We start from the raw sequence: 14,668 nt of genomic DNA, 5'->3' as shown, positions 1-14,668 counted from the left end.
ACAAAAGATAGCAACATGAAGATAATCTTTCAGCATTTTTAGACGAGCGTCCGTATCGTCTAGGTGTGCGAACAGCCCCCCTGCTCACACCCCCTACGTCAGGATCAGAGAAAGTCAGTGCAAGAGAGACAGAGAAAAGTAAGCTGGGTAGCTTCTCAGCCATCTGCCAATATTGTCCCTTGTATGAAATCAACTGGGCAAACCAACTGAGGAAGCATGTACCAGAAATTAAAAGACCCATTGTCCACAGAAACCCGCGAAGCAGCGAAAAATCCGCGATATATATTTAAATATGCTTACATATAAAATCCGCGATGGAGTGAAGCCGCGAAAGGTGAAGCGCGATATAGCGAGGGATTACTGTATTGTAGTGCGTATTGGCTCTTCTGAGGGGAGCTTGTCTGGATGCGCTCGTGTTTGCGTGCTCACTCACCTACACGTGAGGCCGCTTGCAAGAATTTAGAGGAGCACCTGAGCAGAAAGCACCTGCATCAGTCGTGATTGGTGAAAGGGAGCAACGTGTCACCGGATTGGCTGAAGATTTGTTCCCTGAGTATAAGAGGTACTTCCTGCTTCAATGGAGTTGTCTTTAGACTCGTTGGTATGTATAGTGAATTCATTTGGTGTACCAAACAGTGGCTTGTTCTTATTTTTGTAAATATTTTATATAAATATCTTCTAGTATTGTTTTGGTAGAGGTATTTATATAGAGTTTGGGTTTGAGGTGCACTTTTTGTTTTCTTGTATATACGCTCTTTTTTCCTTGTAAATATTTTCTGTGGATTTTTTCGAATTTCAATGTGTATAATTTCTTCCTGCTTATTTTCTTTCTTTAGGAAGACTAAAATTTTGTGTATATACATTTTTGGCTATTTTTCATTTTAGGGACTGACGGCTTCACTGTAAATATAATTCGTTGTTTTTGCTTGGGGCATTATTTGTTTTTGTGTACCTGTAACTAAAACCTACTTCTGTTATGGAAATAGCACCTTTTTGGGCCTGTGTCTCCATGTCTGGCTTCTCTCAAGTCTGATCCCAGTCAGTCCCGAACTCTAAAACGTTCGCTTTGTAGTCTGGTGCCAACCTTGCCACTACACGGGGTGTCACACAAATGCAAACACATTATATCTTAATATATTTGAATTATATTCAGATAGTGACAAGCAACCTGACAGCCCTACTGTAGTTTGCACTACTCTTGTTCTCCCTCAGGGATTGTTAGAGCCTGACAGCTAATCCTCTTTAATAAAATCCCTGTGTGCGTCCATGTGTCCGTGTGTGTCTTCTGGTGAAGTGCGCATGCGCGGGGCACTCTTTAATAAAGGACATAATTGCTGGGGAGAGTGCTGATTGGGTACTCGTGGCCGCGCACATAAAATCTGTTGCTGGGGAGACGCCACACATACAATAATCAGCTGCACGCCAGCACAGATTAAAATACTTGCTGGGGAACTGCACAGTACCTGCTGGAGTGACGCCTCAGCCACGATTATCAGCTGCACGCCACACATTACATCAGTTCTTGGAGAGACTCTGCTGATCCCCACTGTTGTGACAGAATATTAAATGCATATTACGGACAAGGTGGAAGTACAGGGAAGGGCAGAATGAGTGGCAGAGTCACCGGCCTCTAGCAGATGCTTCAAAGTGCCGCCTGACGCGTCACACAAGACAGAGAGGGCGGGACCTATAAAATATCGCACAGCCGATCCAATCGGATTTCGGTAAATGAGGTAACACCTAAAACATAAGGCATGAAAAATCCAATCGGGTACTGAGATGTGGAGACCAGCTTCCCCAAAGATGTGGGATTAGTGTTTGTTGTTGTGCAAGTGTTCACGCTGAGGATGTCAGATTTGCGATTAAGAAGCTTCGTCCGGTCAAGTCGTTGAAGGGGTTTTCCTAAATATACGAATTTTCATGATATTACAATAGGATGACTTTTAAAAGTAGATTTATTTTCGCACACATAAAATCCGTTGCTGGGGAGACGCCACACATACAATAATCAGCTGCACGCCAGCACAGATTAAAATACTTGCTGGGGAACTGCACAGTACTTGCTGGAGAAACGCCACAGCAAGCTAAAATAAAGAGAGGCAGGATAGGAGATCTTCAAACAGACACAACACATCAATCAACAGCCACAGAGGAAAGGATAAATGTAATATTAATTATACTTACTGTATTGTCATATATATTTTATTTTTATTATTATTTTACTTTAGGCTTCTTGCAAAAATATTTTTGACAAAAAAAAATTAAGACAAGAAACAGAATGAGGTCAAGGTCCCTTGCCATTTAATATAGACTGTTCCTACTAATGTTTATGCACTACTGTTCTAGCGCCCATTATTGTAACGGGCTTAATGTCTACTTGTTTATAACCATTGAAGTGGCCACAACTTTCTATTGGACACTCGGGAGAGAACTTCATTGTTGTGTTTTTCCTTGTCTCCCCGAAAACCCCGAAGCTCTTCCACCCACTGGCCAACCTAACCCACTTGCTCTGAAAAGGATTCAAGTTATTGAAAGGCAAAGAATTCTACAAACATCTTCACCATCTCTACCTCTACCACTGCCAGCATTTCCCTTTAGACAGCAGAAATGTTTGCTCTGACTTGGAAACATTAAGCTCTGATGTGAGCAAGTCTCCCTTCTGTGTGTCACTGGGCCAGTGCTGCTTCAATGCCTGCCTTCCTAACATCTGTATCCTCCGCAAAGGACAGGGTCACATCAGTTAGCCCTAATGCAAGACTTGCTTCAGGTCTTCAAATGCCTGCTCGCTTACAGATCTGTGCATCACAGATGTATTTGGTCTTTTTGATGTTTTTGCAAGTGTCCATTTGCCTTTCTGGATTCTGACTTCCTGCCTCTTTTATTGTTATCTATCTTGAACTATGCACTATTATAAAATGTACATATATTTCTTAGCTGGCTTGTCATCCTCATCTTTATCTTGACTTTGGTTCACACTGCTGGCTGAAAGCAGTGGAGTATAAATCTACTCTCCACCTTACAGGTCAATGACAGGAGTCATGCTGAGCATTCAGCCTTCTTCAAAGGCACAGTAGGTACTGTAAGCAGAGGCAGCCATCACTTTAGGGGGCACAATGTTATCAGTGTCTGCAGTGTCAAGCATTTGGCCTTCTATCCACATACGGCTGTTGGTATAAACTCTTTTGAAGAGGCAGGACATCAGTACTATGATTCTTTTTTCTCTTCTTGACATGCCTCCATGTAGGAGAGATTCAGGTTTGTATCAAGCTGGGAATATACTCTGTAAATACCCAAGCCTACCTTGGTGGGGGGGTCTCATTGAGCAAATTGACACTCTTGGCCTTATTCATGGTCATTGACGGTGCTGGCTACTGCTTTAGGTCTGTCTGACATGTCCTGAGGTTATCCATTTTATATTGATTCCAACCAACAACTGTATGGATGTGCTATGCTGCTAGTACTTCTATTTGAGCTCCCATTCTGGTTATTCATCCACTCTTTGCTCCATAGCAGTTCATTTGTAAATGGAGGGCACCTTGCTGCTTCAAGGCTGAGGGTGAACTCTCTTTTATTGACTTGTCTGCTGCTGTTATTACAGTGGTGCTGCTTTTCTCACAATATTTGGCTATCATAATGAGTATGGATTTTATTTGAATTTATGGTTATGAAAAAATGAATATGTGAATTAACTCCTAGACGGGGTTAACAAAAGTCAGCAGCTAACTATTGAAAAAAGTTGCCGGGACTGTATTGTGTGGTTTTGCTTGACATAAATAAACCAGATAAGGTGGGCATTACAATGTTGGGACCTCCATCTGGGAGACCCCATTTAATGATGCAAATATAACTGATAAGTTAGCCAAAAGGATGGATTTATATCACACTGAACACAACATCTCCATTATAGGAGAGTCAACTGCAGGAAGAGCCATCTGCAATATGACGTGTCTGCTAGATATCTGACGACATTCTGCAGTTTTAGTCCTCCTACTTGGGAGCGGCTGAGTCAGGAGGGCAGGAGTGATACCTGTCCTCTTCCTGCTGCTGCTGCTCTTTCAGTCTAGAGAGGAAAACTGAAACTGCATGAATAACTGTTGCACATCGCTTCGAGACCCTTACTGTACATGGCACATTTGTTCTGTGCCGTGCCACCTCCATACTCCCCTGCACTCACACTGTGCTTTAACATTCTGTGCCCGGGCACACTTTCCTCATCATCATGTGACTTTGTGTAAATTCAAAACAAGAACTGAGCACGGAGTGACAGCATGCATGTCAAAATGATTTTCCTTATTTTGTGTAGGGTAGGATAATGCTTTCCCCTCTTATAGATTTATTGTGTGTGCAGCTCAGCGTTTTGTTGTTAATCGTGCTGCATCTACGAGAAGATTTTTACAGAGATAAGTTATGTTAAGGGAGATATTTGCAACTTTTCTTGCCAACTATAATTCACATTCATCTATAAGGTGAGAATAAAAATCTGTTTTTAATTCAAACTAGGGGGCTTTGCCCCCTGCTCACTTCGCTCACCAACCCCCTGGCCTGCGCTATGCACTAGCCTATTTGCAGTTCTGCTGCTTGCGTATGGGGATGCAGATGTACAATTTAAACAGATTTTAATTTTCACGTGAATTGTTACATTAGCTTCCACGCGACGTATAATTGCCGGTGACTGAATTTTGTTTCTTTCTCTCTATTTTCGAATGTTTGGCTCTGAGATTTGTTAATTGTCTTTGCAAAAGCTATTCTAATGGGAAACTGTAAACATTTTAATACGAATGGCATATCTTGATCTCCTTTGTTGTGTAATGTTATCTGCGGAAGATGTACTACATTACCTTTCTTGGATACATCCTTCTTTCTATGGTAATTCATGCGTTGGAAGACCAGATGGTATTAACAGTTGTAGATATTCTTTGTGATATTGTAAGTTGTTGTTTTCATCTTTCGCATGATCACCACCAACTGTTACAGAATAGTCTACTGATATGCATTTAACCATTTTGCTGTGTTTCCGATCAATATTTTTGGCGTAATTTCATTTGTCTTCTTCGTTTCTCGGTGCTAGGTTTGCCCGTGTAATCATTTTTTCTGTTGATAACCCTTCGTGATGAAATTCTTCAATAAGATTTGTACATAATACGTCTTCTTTAATTAGGAACTTGAAGTGATGAAAATGTTAAAATTTATGAGAGCTGAGAGCGCAAGAAGTATATCTGACAAAAGCATTCACAAGAAGGAGAGGTGAGAGTATTGTGGTCTTGTTTAAAAATGGTTGAGAGTGCAGGAAGTGTGTCTGACAAAAGCATTCACACGAATGAGAGGTTCGAAGACTGTGGTCTTGTTTGACAATGGTTGAGAGTAGAGCGTGACTTTAAAAATTCTCATGGCAAAAGTCTCGTCTTGCAGGACTTGAAAAAATCTTCCAAAAAGTCTTGTCTCCACAGAAAGTCTCGTCGCATCAATGGATTTTTTTTATATAATAGAGAGATGGTATCAAATGAAATGATGTTGCATCATTGACGTCATGTCTGTGTGCTGTGCTTGGGCATGTTTAGCAATATCACTGTTCCTGAATCCTACTGAACCCTGCCCAGGCCCACTTTTTCTAATCGGGCCAGGGCAAGGTACGGTTAGCCTGCCACAGAGCAATCACACTAGTCAAATGAGCTAGACTTTGGGAGGGTAACATGCAGACCAACGTGCTCAGGCAAGGAACAATTTGCTAGTGTGAATACACCCTTGGTTCCCTGAAAGATTCTCCACTGACTTTCAAGTGTAACACCACTGGATGGCAATGAAGAGATAAAAAGGAGTCCTAAACACTTCAACATGGCACCACATCAAGGCCATCGCTCACACCAGTACAATTAATTATGTTCGATGCATCTGTCAGATTCAGATTTGTAGTTGTCAGAAGAAAGTGACAATGAGAGCACTTCTGAAATGTCCCTAAGTGTGAATGAGAGCAAAATCGCCATTCTAAAGACTAACTAGAGATTGATCCTCGGTTTCAGAAGATTTCAGAAAAACATGGTGGGCACCATGGACTATATCTCGCTATTATAAAAGAAAATCTTGTGGGATGGAATGACTAGGAGACGATACGTGATCATCACGGAAGACAAATAAAAGACCCGCAAGATGAAAGAGAATGGCCACAGAGCGTCTTGCAGGGATATAAAACATGAGATTCTTGCAAGACACGATGCGACAGCAGCTGCCCCCCCCCCCCCCCCCCCTTCACAATGGGAGCAGCATTATATGTCCTGCAAGAAAGAGATTTAACCACGCCTGGGGCCGGAAATAAAGGTCAATTATTGTTTTTACAATGTCACGTGAGATAAGTCTGTGAGACATCATTTAAAACAAGTCCACAGACATCTAACTAAGCAGTTGTTGGATTGCTTTTGGCAGACACGCATCATGTGCTCCCAGCTCTTAAAACAACGACATGCGACAAGCAGAACAGGCAGCTCACCAGCAGCAGAAAGACTGATGATCCAACGGCATATCCTTAGCATGCGTTCAGCTGACCCCCACACACCGTTATACGTCTTGCGAGAAAGAGATGTAACCATGCACGGGGCCGGAAATAAAGGACAAGTATTGTTTTTACAAAAGTTTTTAACGTAAAAGTGAAAATAATGTATATGTAACAATTCCCATGAAAATAACAATCTCTTTAAATTGTACATCCGTAGCATGCACAGATCATGAGCTCTCAGCACATATAAAGTGTATAAGGACAATACATTCTAGATGAAACAACGCAAAGAAGAAAGAGCAGCGCGGAGAAAAGAGACCCAAAAGTGTTGGAGAGAAAAAAAAGGCAGATAAGAGATTATGAAAGCAGTGGAATTCGAAAGGCTCAAAGAAACGATGGCATGATACACATGCAGGGAAAGGTACAGAATATGAAAGCAGTACAATTGGAAAGTATTGTAGCATCCCAGCCAGGTTGAAGCCTTTTTTGTTTTAAGTGACTGATAGGTCCGATTGAGGGGGGCGGAGTACAGCACGGAAGACTGATAGCGGGGTACTGATTAATGCGGTAAGGGGGAGGCGAGACCCGGAGGAGGAGGGGTTGGAGAGGGTGCTAGACAGTTGTGTTTGGGGTTATGAAGTCGGCGATTGTTTAAGTAAAACTTTTAAAACACTTTATTACGTCAGTCGCTACAGTATCAAAAAAAAAGAAAGTAAAGATCGCATTAGCGCAAACAAAAGGTGATTAGTCATCAGAGCCAGGTATAATTGAAAAAATAGCAGGACGATTCAAGGTCGTCCCACAACAGTTAAAGCAACGACAAGTTTAATTTCAAAGAATACACAATTCAGTGAGGTGTATATTTATGATGATGGAGAAGCGATGCAAATTTTAACAGGCGACAAGAAAGGTGATGTATATATTCCGTGAATAACATTAGACACCAAAGGAAATCGTGATATGCCATTCGTATTAAAATGTTTACCGTGAGAATATCTTTTGCTATGACAATTAACAAATCACAGGGACTACCATTAAAAAAAGTCGGATTATTTATTAGAGAAACAGAAACAATATTCACTCACGGCGATTATACGTTGCATTGTCACAATGTATCTCCAAAAACGGATTCAAAATTCTATGCGATCTTGAAGAAAAGATAATTCCATATATTGTTTTTAATAAACCTTTAAAGTAAAAGTGCAACTAATGAAACTGAAACAATTCCAAAGAAAAAAAACAGCTTTTAAAATTGTATTTCTATTGTATTGTATTGTATTGTATTGTAATTGTATTTCTATTTTTCTTTTCTTCATTATGTAAAGCACCTTGAGCTACTTTTTGTATGAAAATGTGCTATATAAATAAATGTTGTTGTTGTTGTATATCCGATTAACCAAACAGTGGCACGGTGGCGCAGTGGGTAGCTCTGCCGCCTCGCAGTTAGGAGACCTGAGTTTGCTTCCCGGGTTCTCCCTGCGTGAAGTTTGCATGTTGTCTACGTGGCTTTCCTCCGGGTGCTTCTTCCTACAGTCCAAAGACATGCAGGTTGGGTGGATTGGCGATTCTAAATTGTCCCTAGTGTGTGCTTGGTCTGTGTGTGCGCGCCCTGCCTGGGGTTTGTTTCCTTCCTTGTGCCCTGTGTTGGCTGGGATTGGCTCCAGCAGACCCCAGTGACCCTGTAGTTAGGATATAGCCGGTTGGATGATGGATGGATGGATTAACCAAACACAGGGGTTGGTGAGCGCAGGGGGCAGAGCCCCCTAGTAATCTATAGATATATTATGTCATGCCGTTTTTTTGTTTTTTTTGGAGAACTGATAAATGAGACAAAAACAGATATGCAGATTTTTTTTATTTTTTTAGATTTTTTTATTCTCTCTGTGAGCTATCAAAACATTAACATTTCAACATTTTTCCAGTCAACTAAGAGAACAAGAAGCACAGGCCAAACTATGTAGTCTGCAGTAACTGGCAGAAAAAACACAGCAACATCAGTGAAAAGTATACCACAAACAATATGAATTACCTACTTATATGCATACAGATAATTGCTTTGAACGATATACTGTATACACTTCAAAATTATTCTGTATACAGCTCTCATACATTTGGTGGTTGTGTGGCGCAGTGGTAGCGCTGCTGCCTCACAGTTAGGAGACCCGGGTTCGCTTCCCGGGTCCTCCCTGCGTGGAGTTTGCATGTTCTCCCCGTGTCTGCGTGGGTTTCCTCCGGGCGCTCCGGTTTCCTCCCACAGTCCAAAGACATGCAGGTTAGGTGGACTGGCGATTCTAAATTGGCCCTAGTGTGTGCTTGGTGTGTGGGTGTGTTTGTGTGTGTCCTGCGGTGGGTTGGCATCCTGCCCGGGATTGTTTCCCTGCCTTGTGCCCTGTGTTGGCTGGGATTGGCTCCAGCAGACCCCCGTGACCCTGTGTTTGGATTCAGCGGGTTGGAAAATGGATGGATGGATATCTTCCAAAATTCTTTCTGAAAACATGGGTTAAAATATTTAGCTTCAAAGAACTAAACATTAGTGGCAACAAAATTGTGAAAACTATAGCAATTTATTTGTTACTAGTGACATTACCTGTTGATGGCAGGTAAAAGAATACATTTCAAAATATTTGATATCTCTTGCCCTATGTGTACCTTCAGTGCCTCCCCTTGGTATCTTGACCTCTGTTCACCGGTGCTTCCTCTCTCAAATGTTCCCATAAAGCCTGCTTCTCAGACTCTGTCATTTTGAGGTGTCTTGCTTGTCTCATGTCTGCTTTTACACTTGTCAGCATGGCTCCTACTCCTTTACTCCTTCATGTGCACCTCCCACTCACACTTCCTTGTTCGATCCTGTTACCAAAGCCAAACTGACCAACCACATCAAAGCCATATTGACCAATCAGATTGCTTGTAGGGACCAGACACACACACATAGACCATAGTGTTTTGTCACATAGTAGATATTTTATAGTAGACTAGTCATTAAGCCCGTTACAATAACGGGCGCTAGAACAGTAGTGCATAAACATTAGTAGGAACGGTCTGTATTAAATGGCAAGGGACTTTGACCTCATTCTTTTTGTTGGTCGTATTTTTCTTTCTTTCAGCCTTTCTTTTGTTGATGTTTACTTGCTGTGCTGACCGTTCTTCATGGGCTGCCGCCGTGTATTGTGTGTCTTTAATTTTCTGTGACAGTAATACTGTCTTGTACGTCCGCTGGCTTGTACGTCCGTAATGTACCTTTAATTTTCTCTGGTGGTAATACAGGTGTGCGTGTCAGTAATATGCCTTTAATCTCCTCTGACAGTAATACAGGCTTGTATGTGGCTGTAATATGCGTCACTGTATTGTGTACCTTTAATTTCCTCTTGCAGTAATACTGGTTTGTATTTCCGTAAAACGCCCGTAACTTTCTCTGACAGTAATATCGCGCATCGCACCGTGCCCCGCGCACCAGAAGACACACACACACGGACACTGGACGCACACAGGGATTTTATTAAAGAGGATAGATAGATAGATAGATAGATAGATAGATAGATAGATAGATAGATAGATAGATAGATAGATAGATAGATAGATAGATAGATAGATAGATAGATAGATAGATAGATAGATAGATAGATAGATAGATAGATAGATAGATACTTTATTAATCCCCAAGGGCAAATTCGCATACTCCAGCAGCAGCATACTGATAGAAAAAAAAATTAAATTGAAGAGTAATAAAAATGCAGGTATAACAGATAGTAACTTTGTATAATGTTAACGTTTACTCCCCCGGGTAGTGTGCATAGTGTGGGGGAGGAACGATCTCCTCAGTCTGTCAGTGGAGCAGGACAGTGGCAGCAGTCTGTCGCTGAAGCTGCTCCTCTGTCTGGAGATGATACTGTTCAGTGGATGCAGTGGATTCTCCATGATTGACAGGAGCCTGCTCAGAGCCCGTCACTCTGCCATGGATGTCAAATTGTCCAGCTCCGTGCCTACAATAGAACCTGTCTTCCTCACCAGTGGAAAACAATACAAAGGCTGGGACATAATTACAAAAATCAAAAGAATCCATATACTGTGACACATGAGTCACTGTCTTGCACCCAAAAGACGAGGCTAAGTCCAAGGGCTTCAGGAAAACTGGCTTTATTTAAACCAAAATAGGAACACCCAGAGTATTTATTGAAATGGGATCTACCAAGTTAATATACACAGACAAAGCAAACAAGCAGTGACATTATCAGCCGTCCTTCCTTGGCTTATTTTTTCAGTTCAGGAACAGATAGTCCTCCTCGTCGTGTTGGTCTAGCGGCTGGGATTGAGTCCTCTTGGAGGGGAGGAGACAGAAAAGAAAAAAGCGGGCCAGGTCAGTGGCTGGATTAAATAGTTCCCAGCATCAACACTTGCCTGACAGACGTGTTATGCAGCGAGACTGCAAATTCATAGTTGTCTCGGTTGTGAGGCGAATCTGCCGTTGCCTCACGGCCGGACAAACAACTCTCTACAGACGCGTCACCCATGTTTCAGCACTGGTGTCTCACAATACAGTTTTAACACCTACTTTCTTTTAATTAGAGTTCAAAAAACAATATTTTTTGGAAACTTTATTATATGAAACATTTCAGAAAAGTATCAAATAAACTTACTGAAACACTTAAAACATCAAAACCTAGATGAAGCTTGCAAGAAGTAAACCAAAACATTTTGAGGTAGATGCTCAAGAAATGTTAAATTACAGAATGAGGGAAATGTAAGAGACAAGTAAAGACCAGTCAAGACTTTGCAAAACAAAATGGCCAGAGGCCTCTAAGGAGCTTACTTTTCACATGTAAATGTATTTGTTTCTGTACAATAATAGTATTCTGCTTAACAAAACAGGAAAAAAAAAACACTTCAGGGTGGAATTCTAGTCGGTTTAAATATGCAAATAAATAAACACAAGTTGTAACTTCTTCCTCTCCTTCTTGATATCGATGCCATTAAAAATATTTTACATTTCTGGAAGCACTGGCTTAATTTGTTAGTTTTCGACACCCTTTGATTAGAAAACCTGCAAATATAACAACACAATGAAAACTATACATGAAGTTCAACTAGGTGCAAAATACAAGGACATTCAAAATGTTTCTGCACTGTTTTTTAACTCTATTCATTAAGAATTTCAAAAACAAATTACATTACCTTTCTACATAGTCACCTTCCTTTGCAATGCAATTTTCCAAGTGTCGTACCAAATTTTTAATGCCATCAGCAAAAAATGTTTTTGGTTGAGCGCGTAGCCACCGATGCACTGCTGCTTTCACATCATTTCTCGTTGTTGTGGCTGTAGCTGGATGTCCGGAGCGCTCTGCATCCGACACATTAGTATTAGCCATTTTCAATCCACTCATAGATGACTCTACGAGAGACAACTTTATCCCCATACTCAGCAGACTTGCAGAGATTAATCTGCCCACACCTTCTGCCCACACAAAGCGTATGACAGAATGCTGTTCCTCTTTGGTGCAATTTATAGGTTTCGGAGCCATCTTCACCACAGGGTGACAGCTATTATACTAAACTGCAAGGGCAGCTGGCTGGCCAGACAGAACTAGTCACATGACACTCTCAGACACGACCAATTACTATTCCTCCCACCTTCACCGTTTCAAAATCTAAAAGTGCGGGAACTCATATATTGAATGCAGCTCTCATTCACTCATTACGTGACAGTTTGAATACAGTACAGTAACAATGCCTGGCATCAGTTATGGTCTCCAGATGGCACTATTGAGCCAAACTCAGATAAAAAGGTAACTGTTTTATTCATTGACATAAGAGTTTTACTGAGTCTGTAAGTAAGTACAGTAGACCCCCGCAAAGTGTTTTTCATTTTGTTCTTCCTAAAGCCCTAAGATGCCACCCAAACGCCCTGCACCTTCTAAGGTTTCTGGCAATGAACCTAAGCACCAGAAAAAGTTTAAGACAGTCCAGGAGAAGGTTGAACTACTGGATTTGCTCCTGGAACTAAAACGATATGCTGCAGTAATGATGATGATGATTCATTACATTTATATAGCCACCTGAGGAGCTGTAAATCCTCTGCTTTGCTGTGCAGTCATTATCTTCATTACATACCTTCATCGTATTGCACGGCTAATTCATCATCATCATCACCTTCAATCGATATCATTCATTATTGGTGCGTACCTGTACATTTTACTGTATTTATATTAAATTAAATAAAATTATTATGTATTTACCTTACTTATACCAAAGAAAATGACAGCGCATACCAAAGAAAACGTGCTTGCATGAATTACAGTACATATAGCGGCAACATTGGTATTTTACATTCTAGCACTGTGGGAGACATAGCAGTACAGTACTGTACAGTATACAGGTTTACCTTTACATTCTGTTTTAGGTAATGTATTAAGCTGAGTTTGAATTGGATTTAAAGTGTTTTGTTATCGTATTTAGGATTTAAACTATAACAATAGGCAATTATAGGCATTTTTTTGACCACATCCAAAATTTGCGGTTTTTCACAATTCGCAGGAGCTCTAGGAATGTAACCCCCACGAATTTCGGGGGTTGTCTCTATGTCCAGTACCTCCATATCAGTTTCATACTATTTTCGTTTTATGTGCTGCTGCTTGATGTACATCAATGTTCCCTCTAAGCTGAGTGCCTGAGCAATCGTTCATAAATTTTAGGAGCATCTCTGACAGATTTCACCAAAAGAGCCAAGTCTCAAACAAAATTAAACTAAAATTAAATAAAACCTAATTAAACCAAACCAATTAAATGAGTTTCAAACAAAATGATGCTATAAAAAAATCAGTCTGTGATCTGTGTCACTTTAAACATGTCTATGCAGAAAGGTGAAGAGATTTCAAGTAGTACATCAAAGAAATGGAGTTTGGCGTTTAAAGTGGAATGGCTGATGAAGGAATGTTATGTTAAAATGGACTCACCGCATTTCTGGGAGAAATGTTTATCTACTCAAAGATGGCTGGTGCAATTTCCAAAATATGTTTGAAAGCTGCATCATTTAACAAATGGACCTCAGAGAAAGCATGGAGTACCTGGAAAGTGGACCATCTCAGTTTGGACCACAAACTTCATATCGATTCAGTCACAAAATGTAAAAGTTAAGCAAAAGGCTTGTTGGAAAAAAAAGAGACTAACAGAATCTAAGCAAGAATATGAAGACAGAAAAGCGACACCTGACAAAGTAAAAGCTTTAATAGATAATGTTTTTCTGGCTGTGAAAATAAATTCTTCTATACTGATGGTCCAGGATATTCATGATCAAGGTGCCAAATACAGTACAGTGGAACCTCTAGATACGAGTTTAATTCGTTCCAGCACTGAGCTTGTATAGCGAATTTCTCGTATCTAGAACAAACTTCCTCATTGAAAATAATAGAAATCCAGTTATTCCATTCCGCACCCCAAAAATATTAACATAAAAATCAATTTTCCTAACAAATAATACTGATAAATAATATATACTGTAGTCTACCTTTAATAAATAACACTGGTAAATAATATAACTGATTATTGAAAGAATCAAAACAGGTGTCCAAAGTGCAGTAGAGCATTCAATAAATCTTTAAATAAATGATCCTTAAAACAGTTGTGAAGTGGAGGTTTAAAATACACAAGAATAACAATCCTTTAACGCGAGGTTAAAACGTCAACAGGAAGCAGTCTTTAAAAAACAGATGACAATCCCCGGTGCTTCTTCTCTGTTAGCGTCTCACCTGCTTCTCCCATGCGGGCTCTGCAACAGGCGAGACTCTCTTAATGCAGCTGACCTTCTCTACACCGTCCTGCTTCAGCTGTTTGGCTCGCCTGTTCAGCTCACTGTTCAGCTACACGCGAGCCTGCACTCACTCGCTCTCCCGCACCGACTTCCTACTGCTGCTGATTCCTGCTGCTTCCTGCCTCCTCCTGCAACCTCCATTCTCTCTCCTCTCTTTTCTTTTACTTCTTCTCCCCCTTAACCGGCTCGCACTTCTCTATATATGCGGGGAGGACATGGCAGCTGCAGCCCATCAGCCACAGGAACAATCATGGATGTGGGCAGTTTCCCACCTGTGCACTTAGGTGAGAAACGCAGACATCGCAGATCGCCCTGCGGCTCGCTACTGCTACCACGCCCCCTCGCTAAGCCGCGAGCTATACCCACAGCCTGGCTTGTGC

This window comes from Erpetoichthys calabaricus, chromosome 6 (assembly GCF_900747795.2).
Source record: "Erpetoichthys calabaricus chromosome 6, fErpCal1.3, whole genome shotgun sequence".
In the NCBI taxonomy this organism is placed as follows: Eukaryota; Metazoa; Chordata; class Cladistia; order Polypteriformes; family Polypteridae; genus Erpetoichthys; species Erpetoichthys calabaricus.
This window is presented reverse-complemented; position numbering follows the sequence as displayed.